The sequence below is a fragment of the Sinohyriopsis cumingii genome, chromosome 19 (genome assembly GCF_028554795.1).
Source record: "Sinohyriopsis cumingii isolate HCF-2022 chromosome 19, ASM2855479v2, whole genome shotgun sequence".
NCBI lineage: Eukaryota > Metazoa > Mollusca > Bivalvia > Unionida > Unionidae > Sinohyriopsis > Sinohyriopsis cumingii.
This window is the reverse complement of record NC_142979.1, coordinates 48,537,617-48,559,425: the sequence shown is the minus strand read 5'-3', so window position 1 is coordinate 48,559,425 and position 21,809 is coordinate 48,537,617. Positions and strand designations below refer to the sequence as shown.

Genomic DNA, 21,809 nt, shown 5'->3' with positions numbered 1-21,809 from the left:
CGGTCTCCCAAACACAACGATATAAGACCTCATTTGATTGGCTGATAAGATTTGCGATTATTATTATTAGGGCTGTCAACGGTTACCCGGGTACCCGACCGTAGTGAAAAAGCCGGGAATTGAAAATTAATGACGAGTACCCGTTCACAAAAATAATTGTTGACAATAATATCAAAATATCATATATCATCAGCAGTACGCTGGTCTGAGTTGCAGCTCCAGTCTATATTTAGGAGTAGGACTACCCATTATGCATCAGCGGCCCACTACTAAACGGCTGCTGCACGATGGGCTGTGCGAACGGCTTCACAGTTCAAAACAATACTAATATGTGGACTAAGCGTGTTAACATATCACTTACTCATCAGTCAGCTAACGACCGACAAGCTGTGGCTGACTGCGACTGGGGGGAGGGTGGCAGGGCTAAATAATCTAATGCTGCTATATGCACAGGTTATACTATAGACTCCCACTGCCAAAAAGTCTAGCTTGCCCTATTAAATTGTTACATTGTATAACAAGTAGGCGAAGTGGTCCGCTTGCGAAAATGAATTATTTCTTAGTTCATTCATTTTTTAGTTTTTATTTCATAAAAACATTCACAAAAAACTTTATTTTATTCTAGTTTGAAATTTTAATATTGTAATGTTTTGCTTACTTAAGTGTAATCCTTCTTTAGTATTCAAGTTCTCAACCGGAAGTTGACTTTCACCGCCATTCGCCGTGAGTAATAAATAACAAAACACGCAGTGGAAGTTGTTGGAAGTTTATTAATAAGTGAAACGACATTGTAATATTAATTCATTATTATTGACAAAACAAAATATTATAGCACAATTTATAATAGATAATTTGAAGTACAACAGGAAAACAAATTATCTCCGTCGACAGGCTATCAGCCGTCTCCCATTGGATGTGGGAAAAGTGCGAATGTGAAAATGCAAAAGTGCGAATTGGTAAAATGCGAAAAAGAGAATGCGAAATAGTGGATAAAGTGTGGTAAACAATGTGAAAAATGATGTAAATAGTCCGTTCGTTTCGTTACCCTACAACAATCCAGGTTTGTGAAAATTTGACAGTGGGGTAACTAGGGTTGTACATGTCTTTCATGTTCTAACGGGTACCCGGTTACCCATTAAACGGTGCAATGGGTACCCGGGTGAAGTTTTCCATGTTCTTGACAGCCCTAATTATTATAATAGCATATGCCACCAGAACATGACTCCTAAGTGGTCGCTGCCAGATCTATACGTAGGACAGTAGAGATCTGATTTTAATCAGATTGTAATAATGACATATCACGACGTTAAAGCTTGTCGCAGTGAAAACAACATGCAGAAATTAAAACAATAATACACTACTGCGGGCTCACATTAAGACTCTCCCCAACAAAATTAGCTGGTAACTTGTGGTTGACCTAAACGCAACTTAATTAGTTCATATCGTCCAAGCTTAGTACCTCAGTAGTTATATACATGTCCATGTTGGAAGTACAATATTTCCATTCATCGTGGCAATTCCTATGTTAGTGTCTGCATTTCCTGCATTTCAAACGTGGCTGAGTTAGGGGCCATCGGAACCGCACCTGGGATTGCTCTGAAAGAGGTGGTTAGCATCTTGTAGACGAATAAAAAAGTAAAGGTCTTTGAGTATACAGTCGGAACCAAAGATTCGCCAGCAGTTGTGGCACGCTGTTAACAGCCACGGAAGTGCGCCCATTGACCAAGTTTTGTTTACTCGGAATGACAACGTCAATCAAGTATTCCAATGTGTTTTTATGCTAGATTAACTTGGGCTGATGATACATCACAAATGGGAAACCGATATCTTTAACCTGGATTCAAGAACAGGACCTGGAATGCATCTGGTTGTGTATGTGGTAACACCTCATGATCTGTTGTATTTTGATTCGTATGGGCTTGCACCGCCATATGAAAGTAGTTGATTATTTACATCAGGTTTGTGTAACCTACCGTCCACGGCCTGGTTGTATCCGCTTATTTATATCATAAGGTGTGGCTTTAAATATCGCTTATCCGGCCCACATCCTGCAGAAAGTTGCACATGCCTGATTTAAACCTTGCTTTATTCAACGCTACCATAGCAAACTCAGATGGTCGACTCACAATATGGACATCCTGCTGTTAAAAAACCTGGATGCACTAGCGAGAAATCCAGCCCCGCAAACACTTATTGATTTTGCATTGTTGCTTAGAAGTTGCACTTGAAACATATACAAAACACTTGAAACATGTAAGCAGTGTTTATTGACATTTACCGACACGATAGCGCAGCGATCAGACGCGATCCTTCGCGGTGCTGAGGATTGAACCATGTTTGTCACCAAAGCGGATTTGACCGAGTTTGGCAGCTGGGTTGTTGTTGATGTTGACCCGGACGAGCTTTTTATTTTCCAAGAGCAAACTGAAAAACAGTAAACGTCCAACGTGGACATTCAGAATTTATCTTTAAGTCATCAGGCGCAATCGGGAGAAACCTGACTAAAATCACTGAGTACCAGTGAATCAGTAACGCCAGCGTGTCGGTTGCCTTTATTTTAAAAAAATTATATCGGTGTTTCCAAGGCTGCGACAAAGCAATACATTGATGCAAAGGTCACCAAGGTGCCCTCGCTAATACTCACGGTAACTTTATTTAGCATAGTTAAAGAATGATAACAGAATAAACAATGACGACTTAGCAAATGGCCAACTTTTTTTCAGTACTTGAGGAGACTTTGTTACATCTAAAAAGTGCGCGGGCCTGAATTGTACTTATTCATATTAGTCGGATATAGAAGTGGGTTGGGTACAATGGTAATAGCGCTAAGTAAAGACCAAAGTTAAGGAGCAATATGAAAGCATCCCATCAAACACTATGTTCCAGAACTCATCACATTTACGATAGCCTTATCAGTAGTCGCCGAAGATGAAATTCAGTTTGAAGGATTCAACGTCTATTCAGTGTGTGTGTGTGATTATCGCCTCGATGTCTGCAGCGTGGCAGTTTATAGTGATGTCTAGCACTAGGGCATCATGCCGCGGACATGTAGCATGATGTCCCACCTAGTTACATTATCCTGACACCAGGCCGACCAGTCCTAACACTAACGTCTTAATGCTGAGCGCTTAGCAAGGTAGCTGTGAGTACCATTTTTGTAAGTCTTTGGTATGACTCGGCTGGAGATCGAACCACGACCTCCCGCTTCTGAGACGGACGCTCTAACCACTTGGCCACCGGAGTGGTCGTTTATTCAGAAGGGTACTTAACCGTCTTTGGTGTTTGTGCTTGTGATTTACCAATGCATATACGTGACGGGTTCTAAGCAGCCACGCGATGACGATGTTGAGTTGACAGATGAGGTTGTAGATCGGGTGATGGGGATGCTAATATGGATGGTAATTGTGTTCCACTTGTTAATGCATGTTTACTTCAAACTTATGGCATGAACAGACCCTCATATACACACTAATATAATCGTATCAGGTGCCAAGTACAAATTGAAAGTTGGAACCCCCACCCACCCCCGTATGTTAATACCCAATCAAGGCCAGCTTAGAATCATGGCATTGGCATGCGAAAACGAAAGAGTGGAATCCACTGACAAAACCACGTTTCCTGTCAATTTTATTGCACCAGCATTGACTCAGCCGAGAAGAGAGCAATCTCGACTATTTTTCAACAATGACGTACATGTCAGTATACTATTTCTTGGGGGCAAACGAGACGAATAAGTTCTGACACCAAGCACGTGCCTAATCACTAATCAGTATCAATCTATATTAGCGTGGTGCCAGGCTCCAATAATGCACAATCGCCGGCGACTTAAAGATTCCCCAAGTGGATATTTTCTATAATTGCAAGACAGTTATACCTGTAAGAAAGGGTAATTGCACTTGGACGTAATAAATCTGGACAGGGTCTGCCTAGATAGCATTTGTATTTCGCTGTGACAGTGACTATGACTAGTATACCCTGAAAGTTACCGACGCGAAAAAATAATGGAAGCGGAACAACAGCAGTGAGGTGAAATAACCAAGACAACCGCTTAACTCACAAATTACAAACCCCTGTTTGTAGTTGTAGATGCTATTTGCAGAATCATCGCCGGGACCACTGATGTTACGATGGAGCTGATAAAATAATATCGTTACGGCTGCGTTCGCGAAGACGCATCTATGCAAAAAAATTCGCGGTGGCACAAAATAGTCTCAGCAAATTTACCAAGCTGTACTCGATGGCCATAGAAGATAAAACGATGAGCATGAATGAGCTCGAAATGGTGCTGGTTGAAATGGAAAACCACCAACAATTTCGTGCGTCGATACGGAGCCAGGACAGGAGCGAACCAACAATTGATTTACGGGCAATGCAAACTGAGTAATTGGTTGCCTGTTCTATCGATCTGTCTGCGAGCTCACCGCACTGCAGCTCCCAACCCATAAAAAGGATATCTTCCACACGGGCGGATTCACGTGAATAAGAATCACAGATGCACACGTATGCAAAAATCCACAGTGTGGAAGAGTTATGGGAATAATGAAGAGATTTCGGAGCTGGGAACCGGAACTAATAATCCATTCTTAAGCCCCCATTGTTATACTAAGTGCTGCATACAAAATGAAATCATACTTTTGAAATTAGTCAGATAATTTCAAATGTTGTGTCTGCTGTAATTACACTCGAGAAGTAGTAATTTACATGTTTAGATCATGTTGCCTCATTTGGGAATACGGGTTATTTTTTTTTTTTTACAGGACATTCATTATAAATTTTAATGCGGAACGGAATCATCGGAAACTAAACATTTTTTCTAATTATTACAACTATCTTACTTTAAACTTCAAAAATGCAGTTGTAACGTTCAGTGCTGTTGCATATATAATTTGTGTTGCAAAATGGAAAATCGGCATGCGAAAGGAAGCATTGACAATCAATAGCTCATAAGTAACTCAGTCAGTAAAATCATTAACATTATAAATATTTTCGTTATTTAACATGTACGTATTTTTTAAAGCTTGTCCTATTTGTAAAAAATGTAAATTCGTAACGTAAAACGGAATTTCGGCATGCGAAATTTAATAATTTCTGTGAAAGTGAGTATCAATAAGAAACAAACAATGCGTTCAATTAATACTTTAAATTAAGTATTGTATGTTACTAAGAAATTTATATAATGTAAGCAGAATAATAAAATAATTCAATAATAATAAAACTAATTGCAGACATAATTCCCTTTCGTATGCCTAAGATCCATTTCGAATCACGAAGACTGCACTCTTTACGTTTCCATTTGAAAAAAATTATAAGTGGACATAGGTTCCTACCAAGCGGTTAGGGTTGGTAGCTCAAATGTTTACTGTCTAAGGACCGTGTTAAGATACCCCGGTCAATTTCACTGAGTCGGAATGCTGTTCCTTTGAAGTTTACACTGACATGGGGGGGGGGGGGGGGAAGGAGATGGACGCAGAAAGGTCGAAGTGACCCTTCACAAAGATTTTTCTGGCTTAAATGCGATACAATTTTAATACTCAATGCATTCAACCTTAAAATTTTCTGTAATTCAAAATTCAACACTTGACACAACGAAATGATCGAGAAACACTCTTATATGTTATGATTTTACTGACTGACTAACTTAAGAAAATAAGAAGTTATCGACCATCAATGATTCATTTCTCAGTTTTCCAGGTTGCTGCACAAAATAGTATGCGACTGGATTGAACGTGATAATTGACTGAAGTAAAGTTTGCATTAGTTTTTTGGGTAAAATAGCAAGAAATAGTGTGAATACTTCATAAAAACGTTTATTTTACGATTCCATTTCGCATAACGATCCCCAATTTAGCGCCAAAAAGTTACGTGAGAAAAGTTATTTTTTCGATATTTAGTTGTATTTTTAATTAGGTAATACATTCTTTTATGTAAACGTTTTTTTTTCTTTTCTAGAATTTAATGGAGAGGAATTGTAACAATTCGCGTATGAGCCAAATACATTTTGCACAAAAAGTCTTAAAAATCAAAATATAATGTGATAAAAGGTCACAATATTTTAAATATTTTTTAAAAAATGGCAATTATAATAAATAAATAAATAAATAAATAAATAAATAAAAAAATTATGCTCAATAATTTTAAATTAAATGGCTATTTCAAAGGTGTATTTATGACAGGAAAATAGTATTATTCCATTCGCACAAAAACTGTTCGATTTCATTGCATTTCGTAGAACTCCAATGCGCGTTTCAGACCTATCCGTCCATAACCGCTGTTCTGGTTAGAAAACATCAACATCTCTGTTTATGTACATGACGTTGTGTTCATATTTTTTGTCTCCACTTAGGGCACGTGGCTCTTCCTCTGATTGATTGATTGATTACTTGGATTTACGTCGCGTGCGCCCAAAAGGGCATGTGCGACGGGTTTATTCCCATACAGAGGGATACTAAATATTCCTGGGGAAAGGAATTAGTGCCACGTCCCCCAGGCGTTTATGTGCTCAAGGAGCACTGCTAATTTAGCCGTCAGGTCGTAGGACTATATGTCCCTAACGACCTAAATAAAGGGCTTTCATGAGTGGTAATGGGCCCAACACACACTCACGTTAACAAAGAGTTGATTTCAGTCCGTTATTGACTGAACTAGGTGTAGACCCAAGCAGTATGTAACGCCCGTTGCGATTGGTCGCAACGATTACGTCACATCGGGACACCTTGCTTTAAGGGGGTGGAAAGTGTTCCACATCTCCGACGTTATACGATGTCCAAGAGAGGCAAGAGGGCAATAACTCGGCAAGCCAGCCATGGATGTTGTGCACTCCCAACTAGGCCAGCCCGTACTCAGTCAAATTTAGTCTAGTCGTACTAATGGACAATAATAAATGCCAATAATGTGTTAGCCACCAGTGCAATTGGGTCCAATCAAAACAAGTAAAATTTTCCTACGTCTTAACAATCGTAAAAATTCTAGTACATAGTGTACGTTGTAGATACGCTACAAATGTTTAATAACTAATATGTCTGAGCGACATATAAAAAGATGGGTCACTGTTAGGTCATAAAAGGTTTGAATTTTGAAGCAGTGGATTGACGGATCAAGTTAGCGTACATAATAGTTTTATCGAAACGGGATACCAAGCCAAAATGGTTTTATGGATAAGAGGCAATATTGGTAGCCCTTAGAAGGGCTTTTTAAGCAGAAGTTCCCCTTTTTTCTTCTTCTTCTTTACATTTCTCCGTAATCCTTTTTCCTCTCAGGTAATTTCGGGGAAATGGTAGCTGTGTAGCGTAGACATGTAGTTAGCTGCTTCCGCTGCTGGACAGGGTGGTTCTTGTAAGCCTCTTGATAGAATTGTGTAAGGATTCTGACGCCATAGTGCCTCTCGCTATTCGTTTATTTTTGCTTGTATTTATGTTAGGTGTTTCATGCGCACGTTGCATGCTTATTTGTGTCCGACTGAGGCAAGGGAGCGAGTGACCAGGAAGCCAGGCGACTATATGCAGGCAGGAGTCCGCTTATTCCAGGGTACTGGTCTAAATGGATGTGCTTGCACGAATTTTAAGTTTTGGTTCTTGTGTCCGAAATTGTTCTAAAGATGAGCTAGGTTGGATTGGATGGAAAACTGTGCTGCTTTAGTGTTAGTATGGTCTGTATCACAGAAGTAGGCCGCAGTATTACCTTGGACGTCTTTCATGTTATAGTTAGTTAGAGAGCAGAGAAGAAGTTTTGTTTTTTTAATATTATTTTTATTGATTTTTTTAAGGATATATTTGGGATTTAAGAAGACGGGAACCTTTGCTGAGTATTCAAGTCCCTAGGGACATATCAAAAGCGCCTGTCTGTCTACGTATATTAATCTGGTTTTAGAGAGTATTTGAGTGGGTTGGGTATGCTTTACAGTTTGTTATTTTTAAGCCAGAGGGACACCCTTGCTGCGTACTCAGGTCCCACAGGACATGTCAAGGGTACCCATCTGCTAGTGGAAATATATTTTTAAGTAAGGTCGGGTTGTTTATTTTATGTTTTCAGGGTGTTTTATATTTTTTCTTTTAGCTTGGATGTGTCTAGGAATTTAAGTATGTTTTGGTAGGTCAGATTTATGTTGGGGTTGTTATTTTTAAGGAAATCTGGCTAACTGGTAGTAAATCCAATTTTATTGGGGGGGGGGATTTTTGAAATTCCATTCTAGCTACCTGATATTTTGAGCAGCTATTGAATATACGTGGCAGGTCTTCAATGGTTTTGCAGTGATAGCAATTGTTATTAACAGGCTTGGGTCATAGACGTTTGCCAAAACTTCCTGCTAATTTTATTTTTCCGGTTACGATGCGCTTGATAATTTTTTGGTCCAGGCTGTTCACTTTGGGTGGTTTGATGGACCTATTGGTTTCTTTTATAATGGAGTAGAGTATCCTGCCTTTGCTAGTGGAGTTCCAGTGCTTCTGCCATTTCTGGTTAATATGTTTTTTTTATGCTTTGGGCTTCTGTTATGTTATATCTGAGTGGAGCAGGGTTAGGGTTCCCTAACATGTTTTTTTGCGACTTTGTCGGCTAGCTCATTACCAGGGATTCCTCTGTGCGAGGGTATCCACATGAATTCAACTATCTGATCCGCTGTGGATAATTCCTTATGCATATAGAAAGCTCTAACCAAGAATGAATTGCTCTCTTGAGTTGGTGATGTGAGATTTGATGGATTCTATTACACTAAGTGAGTCACTGATGATAACTGCTTTTGGAACTTGTTGGTCTTTAATCCATTTTAATGATTCTGTTATTGACCATAACTCAGTGGTGAAAGTAGAGCAGTGGTCTGGTAATCTGTATCTCATTTGTATGTTGAATTCGGGAATAACCACTGCAGCTACTCTTCTGGGGGGTTGGGGGTCGGTTGTTTTGGATCCGTCAGTGAACATTTTTACGAAGCTAGAGTAGGTGTCTTGTATTTCCATTGCTACGATGGTTCTGAGTTTAGATTCTTGTTCCAGTTTGTTTCCATAATTGGTGACTCTAGTGTTGATCCTATGGATAAAGTTGTCCATTGGGCGGGGTCAGGGGAGTGAGTGTACTCTTCTTGTAGAGCAAGAGTTGGCAGCTTTTCCCTGAGTTCTAGGATTTGTTTGCCACCTGATGGGTTAGGAACTTGTTGCGGCTAAACGGTTTGTTTCATTTGCTAATGTTTACTTTTGTATGATGCGAGACTGGGTGAATTGTTAATCGATTCGAATATCGGAGGAGCATTTCCTGTCTTCTTATTTTTAATGGCAGTTGACCGGTAAGGACTTTAAGTTCGTCAATGATGTCGATGGTAGAGTGCCAGTGCAAACAAATAATGCTTTCCTTTTTTATGGTATCCAGTTTGTTCAGTAATGTTTGTTACGCTGAGTTGTAATCTTGGCATCTATAATCTAGCTTCGACCTTATAAGTGATCTATAAATGGTTAATAGGGTTTCTTTATTGGATCCCCAGGTGGTCCCTTTAAGATTTCTTAAGAGATTAATATCTTTATTGCAATTTTGAATTAGTTGTTCAATCTGGTGTTTCCAAGTTAGATGATTATCGAAGAACATACCTAGGAATTTTACTACCTTAGCATATTTGATTAACTGGTTTTGAATATAGAAGTTGGGGTAAATTGTCTGGTTATTGCGTTTAGGGGAGATTATTGCTACCGTTTTTTCATGTGAGATCTTAAGACCCCATTTATCTGTCCATCTCCCTATGTTATCTAGGCTTTTCTGGATTTCTTTGACTACATGAATGCTAGCTGGTTTTTCTGCCCTCCAGATGCCGCTGTCATCAGCGAATTGGGAAATGTTAACCCGTTTTGTCGCTAGGTTGAGGTCAAGTTCGTTAATCATGATGTTAAATAGCGTAGGACTGAGTACACTCCCTTGTGGGGTAACGTTTTCAAGGGGGTATTCTTTTGAGGTTGTGTTTCCTACTCTAGTGATTATTCTGCGACCTGTAAGGAAGTTTTCGATCCAGTTAAACATGCGTCCAGTAATTCCGAAGTGGTTGAGTTTTCCTATCAATCCTTTGGTCCAGACAAGATCAAACGCTTTTTCAAGGTCAAGAACGACTGCTATAAGTTGTCTGTCTTATTTTCTTTTGGAGCTGAAAGCTAGTTTTGATATCCGCTTCTAGTCTTAAAAGTTGATATGTGGTGGAGCGCCTGTTACAGAAGCCACGTTGGTTTTCCGAGAGGAGTTTGTTACTTTCTAGGCGGTGTTTTAATCTGTTGGCTAGGATTGTTTCCATCATTTTACATATGTTATTAGTAAGGGAGATAGGACGATACGAGTTAATATTATTAGGGTCTTTACCTGGTTTAGGGATTGGGATGACATTTGCTTGTTTCCAGCTGAGTGGTAGTTTTCCACTTTGCCAAATTTGTTTGAGCAGTTTTATAATGGTTTTTGTAATGTTGTTTGGAAGATTTTTGTATATGATATATCCAATTTGATCTTTCCCAGGTGAGGTTTCTTTTTTAGACCCTAGTGCTATGTGATTTCGGAATTTAAATCTGAGTTCTTGAACCCAGGGACTTTAAAGAGGTTAGGAAATGTGGTTTCAGCTTTCCGTCTGTGTTCTTGGAAGTTCCTAATGTGATTGGTATTACTGCTCATGGCCGAGAAATGGTTAGCAAGTAGGTCAGCTTTGTCATGGTTGGTTGTAGCATTTTTCAGCTTAGGTGCTAAGTTAATAGCTTTCCCCCAGATAGATTTTATTTTGTCCCATACTTGTTTAGAGTTAGATTTGAGGTTCAATTTAGAGTAGAAGTGTTGCCTTTTTTTTTCTTTGGCTAGTTTTATGATCCCTTTAAGGTGTTTTTCTTTGTCTTTATATTGCATGAAATCTATTGAGTCTCTTGTTCGCTTATATTTAAGTGCTTTTTTATATCTATATGTGCTTTTTGACATATCGAGCTCTTTGGTATTAACAGCGGCTAGGGTGTTTCTAAAGTTATCCCAGTCAGCTTTATCATATCTCCATTTGGGTGGAGCTTCATGTATGTTGTGCTAAACTGATATTTGGAGGAAGATTATGATGGGGGAAATGGTCGCTACCTAATGTGTTATCTTGATCAACCCACCAGTTTGCAAGTTGGGCTAGTTTGGGTGCGCATATAGTAAGATCGATTGTTGAGAGGGAGCCATTATCAGGATTAAGTCAAGTTTTAGACCAATCATTGAATCTGGTTAGGTTGGATTCAGCAATCCATTCTTCAATTAATTTGCCTCCTTTATACTTTCTACTTTCTCCCCATAGTTCATTGTGAGCATTGAAGTCACCACAAATGATTAGGTTTCCAGACTGGTTAGTGGAGCTTTGTCGATAAGATTCTAAGTCGATTGGGTTGTCATTGCCCCCTGGGTCATATATATATATATATATATATATATATATATATATATATATATATATATATATATATATATATATTAGTTATTATTATATTATTCGATCCAATGTTGACTAATACAGTTTGAATTTACATTTTTTATTTATGTCTATTGGCATTGAGATCGTTAATGTTCCAGAGTAGAGCAGGGAGTCAGTTAGAAATATTGCAAGTCCTCCTCCTTTTGTCCCCATTGCTACGACTTTTGAATATGGCTAGTGAGTATCCGGATATTTTGGGTATATGTTTCGTATTCTCTGGTAAGTGTGTTTCCTGGAGGCAGATTATGTCAGGTTTATTGATTGCATTATGGATTTTGTGTATTACATCAGGTAGGTTTTTGGATAGGCCCCTGCAATCCCATTGCCAGATAGTAAGTTTTTTAAAAAATATTTTTATAGTTGTATTATCCATTGAGATTGGTGGTGGTTGTTATTATGATGGTGGACTGAGGAGTAATTAGCATGATAATGTTTGGTAACACTTGAGTTTAGGTATTCTACTATGTTTTCTAATGTGGTGTGTGGTCTGGTGCTGTTAGATTTAATTATCTCTTTGAACAGTTCAATCCACATCTGCAATGTGATGATGTTTTGATAACCATGGTGGGGGTATATGACTGTTTTTATTTTTTTTGTATTGTTATGGCTTTGATTTTTTCCTGATTGCATTCCTGCTGATTTGGTTTCAGATTTTGGTACAGTTTAGGGCGGATTAGTTTTTTGTGGAGGTGGATTTTTTTGTGTGTGTTTAGAGTTGAGAGGTTAGGTGACTTCCTTTGTTTCAATTTGATGGAAGTTGTGTTGCTGTTATCAATTGTTCATCTGAATGAATTACAGTAACCAAATGCTCCAAACAAGAGCACAATTTAAGTATGCTCTTAGATTATGTAAGAAGGAGGAAGCAAAACATAGAGCAGACTCGCTAGCACAAACATTTGAAAATGTCGACCAACGTGAATTCTGGAAGTAAGCTAAACAAATTACTACGACAACTTCCAATAAACTACCGATCTGCATTGATGGGAACCATGGTCAGAATAATATATGCAACATGTGGAAAAATCATTTTGAGGACTTACTCAATAGTGTTAAAAATGATTCGAATAAGAAGCACGTGCTTTCAGCATTGAATACCCCTTCTGCTCGTATTGAGGTAATCACACTATCTGAGATCCAAAGTGCAATAGCAAGACAAAAAGGCGGTAAATGTCCAGGATCAGATTTTTATATGTGGAACATTTTAAATTTTCAGATACTAGACTTCATGTACTATTGATGATTTTATTTACTTGTATGTTTGTGCATCACTTTGTACCAGATGATTTCACAAAAGTTACAATTAAACCGCTACTAAAGAGCAAAACTGGTAACCTGGCGGACAAAAATAACTATAGACCTATCGCTCTTACGACTATTATTTCAAAAATATTTGAATGCATCATACTGCAAAGATTTGACGTCACAATCTCCGATAATCAGTTTGGTTTTAAAAAGCAGCATTCAACAGATTTATGCATATATGCCTTTAAGGAAACTGTTAGCTATTATGTAGAACATGGCAGCCCAGTGTTTGCATGCTTTTTAGACGCTAGCAAGGCATTTGATAGGGTCAATCACTGGACACTCTTTAAAAAGTTGATTGATATTAAAATACCTGTCTACATAGTTCATACTTTAGTTAACTGGTATGGCAATCAGCTGTATTGTGTGCGATGGGGAAGCGTACTATCCAGCGCTTTCCATGTAACCAATGGGGTGAGGCAGGGGGGTATTCTTTCCCCTTTGTTATTTTTGTTATCATATATATATATATATATATATATATATATATATATATATATATATATATATATATATATATATATATACGAATTAAATCGTAAGCTCTGTCAGTGTTACGTGGGGTTACATGTGGCACCAAATGCGTTGTTTCTTAACAATTTTAGTTTTGCTGATGATATGTCATTGATAAGTCCTTCTATCACAGGTTTAAGGAAATTATTAAAGATATGTGAACAATACGCATTTCCTGATATCAAGAATCATGAGACTAGGAGTGCGGGAAAGATCGTGAGGGCGAAAGAGAGACGTGGTACCTTCTAGCAGAAAAAACAGCCCTTTTTAGGGCTCCAAAAGATTGCCTTTTATTAAATAGGGAACCATATTTGGCATGGTATCCCTCCTTGACTAAACTATTCTCGAAACAAACTTGGCCCATTGGAACACCACAACAAACTTAACTTGTTAAACTTAACAGTGACAAAACTTGTATATGTCGCTTAGACATATTAATTTAAATAAGACCAGTATGGTTATTTTTATGTATACTAAGTACTGATATTAGATAGATACGTTAGGAAATAGGAAATTTAACAGACTCGTTATATTTGAACTAATTGCACAGGTGAAAAACATATTATGGGTACTTTTTGTTGTCCATTAGCAAAAAAACGGGACTTGATTTGAAATAAGTACGGGCTGGCGTTTTGGGGAGTACTTAACATCCATCGCTGGCTTGCTGAGCACCTTTACACCTCCTTTACCACGCTCGGACATCGTACACGTGGCAGAATGTGGAACGATTTCCACCTGCCACACGCCCATGTGTCCTAATGTGACGTCATCGCTACCGACCAATCGTAGCGGGCTTTACATACTGCTTGGGTTGACACCTGAGGCATTTCAAACCAACTAAGAAAAATGAGTGTGTGGTGAGACTATTCCCACTCATGTTTAAAGCCTTTCCGTCAGGTTGTTAAGGACTAGTTAGTCCTACACCTGAGTGACTAAATTTAAAAGTAGTCTGCGAGTACATAAAAGCCTAGGGGATGAGGCTCTCTTTCCTTCCCCAGGAGTAATTAAAAATCACGCGGTGCGTGATTAAACCAGTGATACATGCTCCATTGGAGCGAAAATCACTTTAATTCAAGTAAGTAAGTTCGGGTACCGTCTCTAGCACTCTTGATGACACCAACTGTCTGAGTTATGTTCTTTCTTGCAAGCCCCTATGTTCCACTTCTGTTTGTGATAATAACTTGTGATACTTCACATTTTCTAAAGTGGAAATCTTTACAAGCCGTACAAAATACAAAATTTATATGACTTTGGCTTTTGACACTTGCACAGATTCTTCACTTTATAAGTGTCACGAGAAAATTGTATATCCAATTTTTACCCTTTTCCAAAACACGCACACACTTGCAGCTTGACCAGAAATATGTACATCTTGTTTTGTGGATAAGTCACAGACAAGTCCAAGCATATATAGGTGATTATGAACATTAGGAATATCCCCTCATTTTTTCAGAAATATCAAAGCTTTTATGTGCATTTTCCCTTTTCCACTCTATATTAGTGCTTAGATTTGTTCCAAAAAAGAAAAAAGAAACGAAACAATTTTGAAAAAAAACAAACTGAATTTTGAATTCAGATTTCTCTCTGTTTATAGTTTTTTTTTCAAGTTGATATTGCATGACAGATTACATTCGCCTACCTTTCCAAAGTGAGAGACATTTCTTCACATGTCATTGCCTTTGTTAAATTCGGTTTCATTGGTTAGTTATCGTTAATCTTTAATTTTTTGATGCATTTCTTTTTGATAGAAGATTTAAGGCTTTCTGGTGTTGTAACGGTATTTATGTTGTTTAGTCTGTTGATGAAATTATTTATAGCAAAGTGCTTAAGATTTTTCAGGTTTTTTTTATTATTTCAAGCCCTACAAAAGGAGACCAAGCTTGTCTTGAAAGAGGATTGAAACTCTAAATTACACGGGCGTGAAGGAAAACATCGCTGTGTTCGTTCTAATCATGCTTGCCGTATCTCTTTGTGTTTTAGAGGTCATATTTCTTCTTAAGTAAATACACGCATCAATAGACAGACAGATTGGGTCATTATCCTTGAGGTTCACTGTACTTTCGGTTCTTTACTTCATACAAACCCCAAATTTATTAGTTTGAAGAAAAAAAAGATAACATGCCCCTCAATACTGTAACACGTCTGTTCTGACTCTACCGATGTGAATGTGAGTGTTTATGTTAAAATGTTTAAGTAAGATATAAAAAAAATGGTCAGCTTGAAAACGCGAACCAATACTGTGACGCTCAGTATTTTGATGTGGTAAGAAGAAATGGTACAATACACAAAGAGGGCTTGTAAGTTTACATTCCAGTCTGTCTGCACTGTAATGGTAACAACGCAAGAGCGTAGGGATTATTATGCCACACAGTCCTAGAACAAAACAATGCATCACCCGTTGTAAGCCATTTCATTGGCTATACTTATTTTCTTACCGCGTTCACTTCGAATTGACTTGAGTAGCTATTCACACAGTGACGAGAATGGCCATGCTTTACTGGGTCTATCCTATAGGCGATTTATATAAAAAAAAATATTTAAGAAAATTAAACTAATGCACGAACAATGGTACCATGGGCGATCCCATGGAAATTGTGTCCGTCTTATTGCAAAATACATCAACATTTAATTTAACCGTGCAGATCGCTAGAACAAACCTCTAATAATACACATTTTGAAAAGTGTTGTGTGACACTGATCGCCATTGTCGCTTAGTGTCTGCTTTCTTCTTCGAAAAGAGATCGTTTCGTCTTGACTATAAAAATTTAATTTGACTAAGTTTTACGCACTACTTGAACTCATACATTTCACGTTTTAGGTGTAAGCCGTCGTTCTCAGTTTTCTGGAAGTTCGTTTTTGCGTTTCTCAGGTGTGATACTATTTTTATGGACCGAACGAAATTTCTTTTGGCGTGAATCAGGACTCGTGGTTTTGTGGCATAATTGGAGAGCATTGATTAAAGCTCAGTTATGTCGTCTTCGAAATCGCTGACACGGATCTGAGCTAACACTTCAGGTCTTGTGTGAGGCGACACGGCACGTCATTGCCTTTTACTTTCTCAATTAAATCGTTTCATCTTATTGCAAAATTACATTTGACTAGGTTTCATACGCAGCAGATCCCTGTATATAAGGAGAGTGTCTTAACGTCAGAGTATTCATTCCACTCTCAAACTGTCAAGAAGATGGAAGAGTCAGCACAGATCGACCTGTTAATCAAATATATGCTAAAAGTCATACGAAAGCATAATTCACAGGCGAAAGTGGCAAACAAACTTACTCTTTTGGTCGTTGATTTGATGAGAGTCATACGAAAGTGTGTAAGTGCTGATGAAGTATGCTATATCTGCAAAGGTAAATGGGTATTTGTCTCCATAATACCTGCTTCGTCTAAGAAAGAGAGACAAAAGTCAAGATACCTAATATCGTTGTCAGGAGAAAGGACACTGGGATTCAGAGTGCCCTAAGAGAAAAGAGAAGAAACAGAAACAAGACGAAAAAGAGAAGAGGGATTCAGACGAAGAAGAAGTTGAAGATGAGGAAGAACTTGTGCCAGTGAAGACATGGAAATGGAAAAATTGACAATGTGAGCCGATGCGTTGGCCCTGATGTGAAATTTCATACTACCTTCTAAAAGAGAATAGACCAGAAAGAAAACGTAAGTATCTCTTGGTCTTGATATTCTATAATAAGGATGACGTGTTTTGTTTTTAACTCACACTTTATGAAATTGCGCTCTTTCACCTATCTCTATCCCTCTGGAACATGTTTTAGTTAGAATTGAAATGAAAGGATGTTTTCCTTCACGCACGCTCTTTAGGCATGCAAGTCGGTAAACAATAGTCAGTCTATTCATCCATCATTTTGTGTCTTGATGTTTTCTAAATCACACACTGATGCCATAAAATAACGGGTTATATGGGTTTTATAGTGTTGGGGGTGGGGGTGGGGTGTAGGTGTTTGGCAGAGTTGGTCATTGCAGTTGAGGGCTTAGGTGCTTTCAAAAAACTTTTTCTTCTTCACTCTGTTTTGATGGAATATAATGGGTTATTTTCTTCACTCTCTGTTGATAGTATATATAAAGGGTTATTTCTTCACTCCGTGTGGATAGTGTATAATGGTTTTCTTCTTCCCTCTGTGTGGTTAGTATATTATGGCTTTTTCCTCTTCCCTCGTTGAGGATAGTGTATATTGGGTTATTTATTTCTTCTTCCCTTTGCGTGGATTGTAGATATGGGGTTTATTTTTTTAAATCTCACCTCTGTGTGGATAGTAGATATGGGATTTGTATTCTTCCTCTTTCATGTAGATAGTATATTTGGGGTTTGTATTATCTCCCTTCTGTGTTGATAGTTTATTTGGGGTTTGTATTATCTCCCTTCTGTGTTGATAGTATATTTGGGGTTTGTTTTTTCCTCTTCCGTGTGTGTGTGTGTGTGTGTGTGTGTGTTCGTGTACGTTGTGTAGATAGTATATTATATTTGGTTGTTTTTTTTCTTCTTCTTCCTCCCGAGTGTGGATAGTATATTTGGGGTTTGTATGCGTTAGCGACGGTGTGTGGATAGTGTATTTGGGGTTTTTATGCGTTAGCGACGTTGTGTGGATAGTATATTTGGGGTTTGTACGCGTTCGCGTACGTTTGTATAGATAGTATATTTGGGGTTTATATGCGTTCGCGTCCGTTTGTGTGGATAGTATATTTGGGGTTTGTATGCGTTTGCGTACGTTTGTGTGGATAGTATATTTGGGGTTTGTATGCGTTTGCGTACGTTTGTGTGGATAGTATATTTGGGGTTTGTACGCGTTAGCGACATTGTGTGGATAGTATATTTGGGGTTTGTATGCGTTCGCGTACGTTTGTATGGATAGTATATTTTGGGGTTTGTATTATCTCCCTTCTGTGTTGATAGTATATTTGGGGTTTGTTTTTACCTCTTCCTGTGTGTGTGTGTGTGTGTGTGTGCGTATGTCTGCACGTGTACGTTGTGTGTGTGTGTGTGTGTGTGTGTGTATGTATTGGTCTCTGTTTGTCCCTATAAAACTCACTTTATCCCTATCAGATACACTCTACCTACCTACCTGCAGTAGCGTGTATTCAGGTCAGCCACTTGCAACACTATTGACATTTATCGCCTAGTGTTCAGTACAGTGACGTCACTGACGCTGGAAATTTCGAGACTATAAATATGGACTTGGGGGTTTCCACAGGTTGTAGCTATACATATTTACTTGAGTTCATAAACAGGAACGTCACTCAAGCTGAGGCTATAAAAAGATAGTAGGGTTTTCCAAAGGAATAACCCACAAGTTATAGCATAAATAGATAGTGGGATTTCATAGGAATTTTAGCTGATTATAGTTATAAATAGATATATGGGTGTTTATCCACGATCGTCACACAAGTTGATATTGTAAGTAGTTACTAATTTTATCCATTTTAGTCTAAACCATTGTAACTTAATTTTCGGGGATATGTTTATTTTCCTTTAAATTCTGGGACAATTTCGTCATTTTAGCGTTACTTTTAGTCACATCCATTTTGTCGTTGAGCATTTCCTTGATTATAGCTATTTATAGCATCATTACAATTATGCAAATTTTTGAACACCCCAGCAAGATTTCAGGTCTTGGTAATGCTTTATATATAAATCTCACGCTTGTATTAGTGTATGTATGTCTCTGTCTCTGTTGTGTTTGACCATCTACCATCATTGTCCCTAGACAGTCCCACCATGTTCAATTCCCCTTGACGCTAGAGTGGCCCATGAGTTTTCCCCATGTTCAATTTCCCTTGACGCTAGAGTGGCCCATGAGTTTTCCCCATGTTCAATTTCCCTTGACGCTAGAGTGGCCCATGAGTTTTCCCCATGTTAAATTTCCCTTGACGGTAGAGTGGCCCAAGGGGTTCTGTAATGCTAATTCCCCTTGACGCTAGGTTGGCCCACTTCACTACTGTCGGATAATGAAGATATGATGAGACATTACCGATTTTGTGTACTCGAACAAACATGCTTCTACGTAAATTTAAGAATTATTCATTGAATATCAAAATTAGAATATTCAAATCTTATTGCTGCACTATGTATTGTGCTCCTCTGTGGACAAACTTTAGTGGATGTATGAAAAGAAAACTAGTTATTGGTTATAATAATAGTCTTCGTTTTCTATTTGGTCTTCCTAGGTGGAACTAATTGGAACTATGACATTCATTTAAATTATCATATTATTAGTAGATGGAACAAATTACTCTTTAAATGTGCCATTTAATTTCTTTCTTAACAAAGTATGACACACTTAATTGTTGTAGATGTATCCGTATACTTGTATTTATGATATTTATGTTCTTTTATGTTTACAATGTTTTTACTTTATAATTATAGTTCAGTTTAGAGGTATGGACTTCGTAGTCTGAAATAAAGAATTTTTATCTTATCTTATCTCATCTTATGTTATCTTATGTTATCTTATCTTATCTTATTACTTATATATTGTTTATAGGTAAATGTTCTGAAACAATATGACCCATTTGTACATATACTCGTGTTAGGATTTTTTAAAAAAGACATCAATTTTTTTTTTAAAAGTGGTACTCGAAAACTGAATCTGTTGGACTTATTTCAGATTTCAAGCCTAAAAATATTATTTTTATTTCTTTTCCACTCACGTCTAAGCGTGGTTCCCCATCTCCCCACCCTCAACCAAAATACCCGCGGAAATTAACTCGTTGATAATCACGAGTAATATTCTCGATGTTAGAGTAATTTCCCCTTAATTACGTTTTCTTTTCTTCAATATAGAAAGTAGTGACATATTAGTATTCATGTGTTTTTGCAGACGTATTCCAAAGTAATATGAATGGTATATCCCAAATTTACACGATACATTTTGAGTATAACGTTAAACACTAATTTTTTTGAATGGAATTTTTACTTACTATTAAGGAAAATGACTATGTATTAGACTTTGGTTTGAATATCGAAAATAGGTGACGCTGTCCACTTGATGGATTAACTAAATCAGTAGGTTTTAGTTAAATAAAAGCTTCAGTTCAGCGATTCCTGGACCATGTGATTATAATTTGATAGTTCATCTTGATCTTGGTCTTGATTAGTTGTTGATTTCTAACGGTGTCAATCTGGTTTTACAAACTAATTTTTGGATGAGAAAAGAAGTCGGTATTTTTTTAAATAAAGTTTTTAATTTCATAAGACCATCAATTTACCGCACAGATCATCCTGTTGCACTTACTTCTACTTACTACTTTTGGAAGTATCAGTTCTTCATCCAAAGTATGTTCTTCACCACATCTGTCTATCCACACCATATATTCAAACCTATTGCAAAGTTGAACAAACTATGGAAGCAAATCATTATTATGGTCATGTACAAGATAAAAATGATAAAACTCAATGACAGTAGGTATACTCAAATACAAATGTCACAAACAATCACAAACACCACAGCTTTTATAATATGATGGACTATCTTTTCTACTTGACTAACAGAATACTTTTCATGTCTTTGGTTATGTGAAACCATTCCAAAATCAGATGTTAGTGATTCTTTCACAGTTGAAGGTTTTAGTGTTAAGCAGAAAAACAGAACAAATCAAATGGCGTTGGTTTACACATGTATAGTAATATATGCTCAAATTCCTTGGCATTTATTAGGTTAGTAATTCTGTGCATATTTTCTTCAATTATAGTAGCATACTGATTCCTTAAAGCACTATAAATAATTTTATATAAAAGAATAATAGCCATTTATTGCAGTTCTTGATATGTTAAGGTAATACATGAATTGAAAGGAACATGATGGAGGCAGAACCATTTATCTCACATTCATTTCATATTCTTAATTCTGGGAAGACATTGTAGCTTGGGTGGTCAAGAATCAGACTCATAATCCAATGTTTGTGAGTTCAATACCTGCCTGGTTAAGCTGTCTTATGGAAAGGCAGGTCAAGGATAATTATCATTTGTGGACTTTTAGATTGTTTGCGAAAGTTACTGTAGACATGTAGACTAATTAAAGTGAGTGTTATTTATAAATAATTTATCAATTTCTTCCTGTCTATACTCGTGTACTAATTACTAATCCACATACATTTAGCAAATTTGTGGGAAAAACTTTTAACTGCAGATCCAAGAAGTAGCAAAATTAAATTTATGTTTTTCATAGTTTTCTGTAATTATGGCATGTACTATATAGATTGCTCTTTTTATGCTCAGATTACACTCTTTTACCATTTATATTAGTAATAATTACGCTTATACCTCTCTTTGGGGTTGGCACATGTGAACCTAAAACAAAGCACTTCAGGTTCACATATAATACAGTTTCCCTAGGTTCAGGTACCCGAGTAATCGATCGTTAGGACTACGGGTACCCAATAGAAATTTCCCAAAGTTTTGACATCTGTAAATGCACTAGTCAGTTCCATTTTGGCAACTGGTACGGTCTCTTTAAGATACAGTAATAAGGGAAACATGTATATATGTGGAGCAGTTCCAATCCATCATGAATTAAAATAACTGCAACATCATTAG

The 21,809-nt window shown here is 37.4% G+C and overlaps 1 protein-coding gene across 3 annotated transcripts in view; it reads left to right on the top strand.

The window, feature by feature from the left end:
- The first annotated feature begins 20,031 nt into the window (after positions 1-20,031).
- LOC149775659 (protein GUCD1-like) overlaps positions 20,032-21,809 on the top strand; it is a 60,532-nt gene continuing 58,754 nt past the window's right edge. For 2 of the 3 annotated variants that reach the window (XM_089944187.1, XM_089944185.1), the window contains exon 1: positions 20,032-20,118. The gene's annotated coding sequence lies outside the window, so the exon portion shown is untranslated. The remainder of the gene's footprint in view (positions 20,119-21,809) is intronic. The other variant, XM_089944186.1, reaches the window with a different exon arrangement.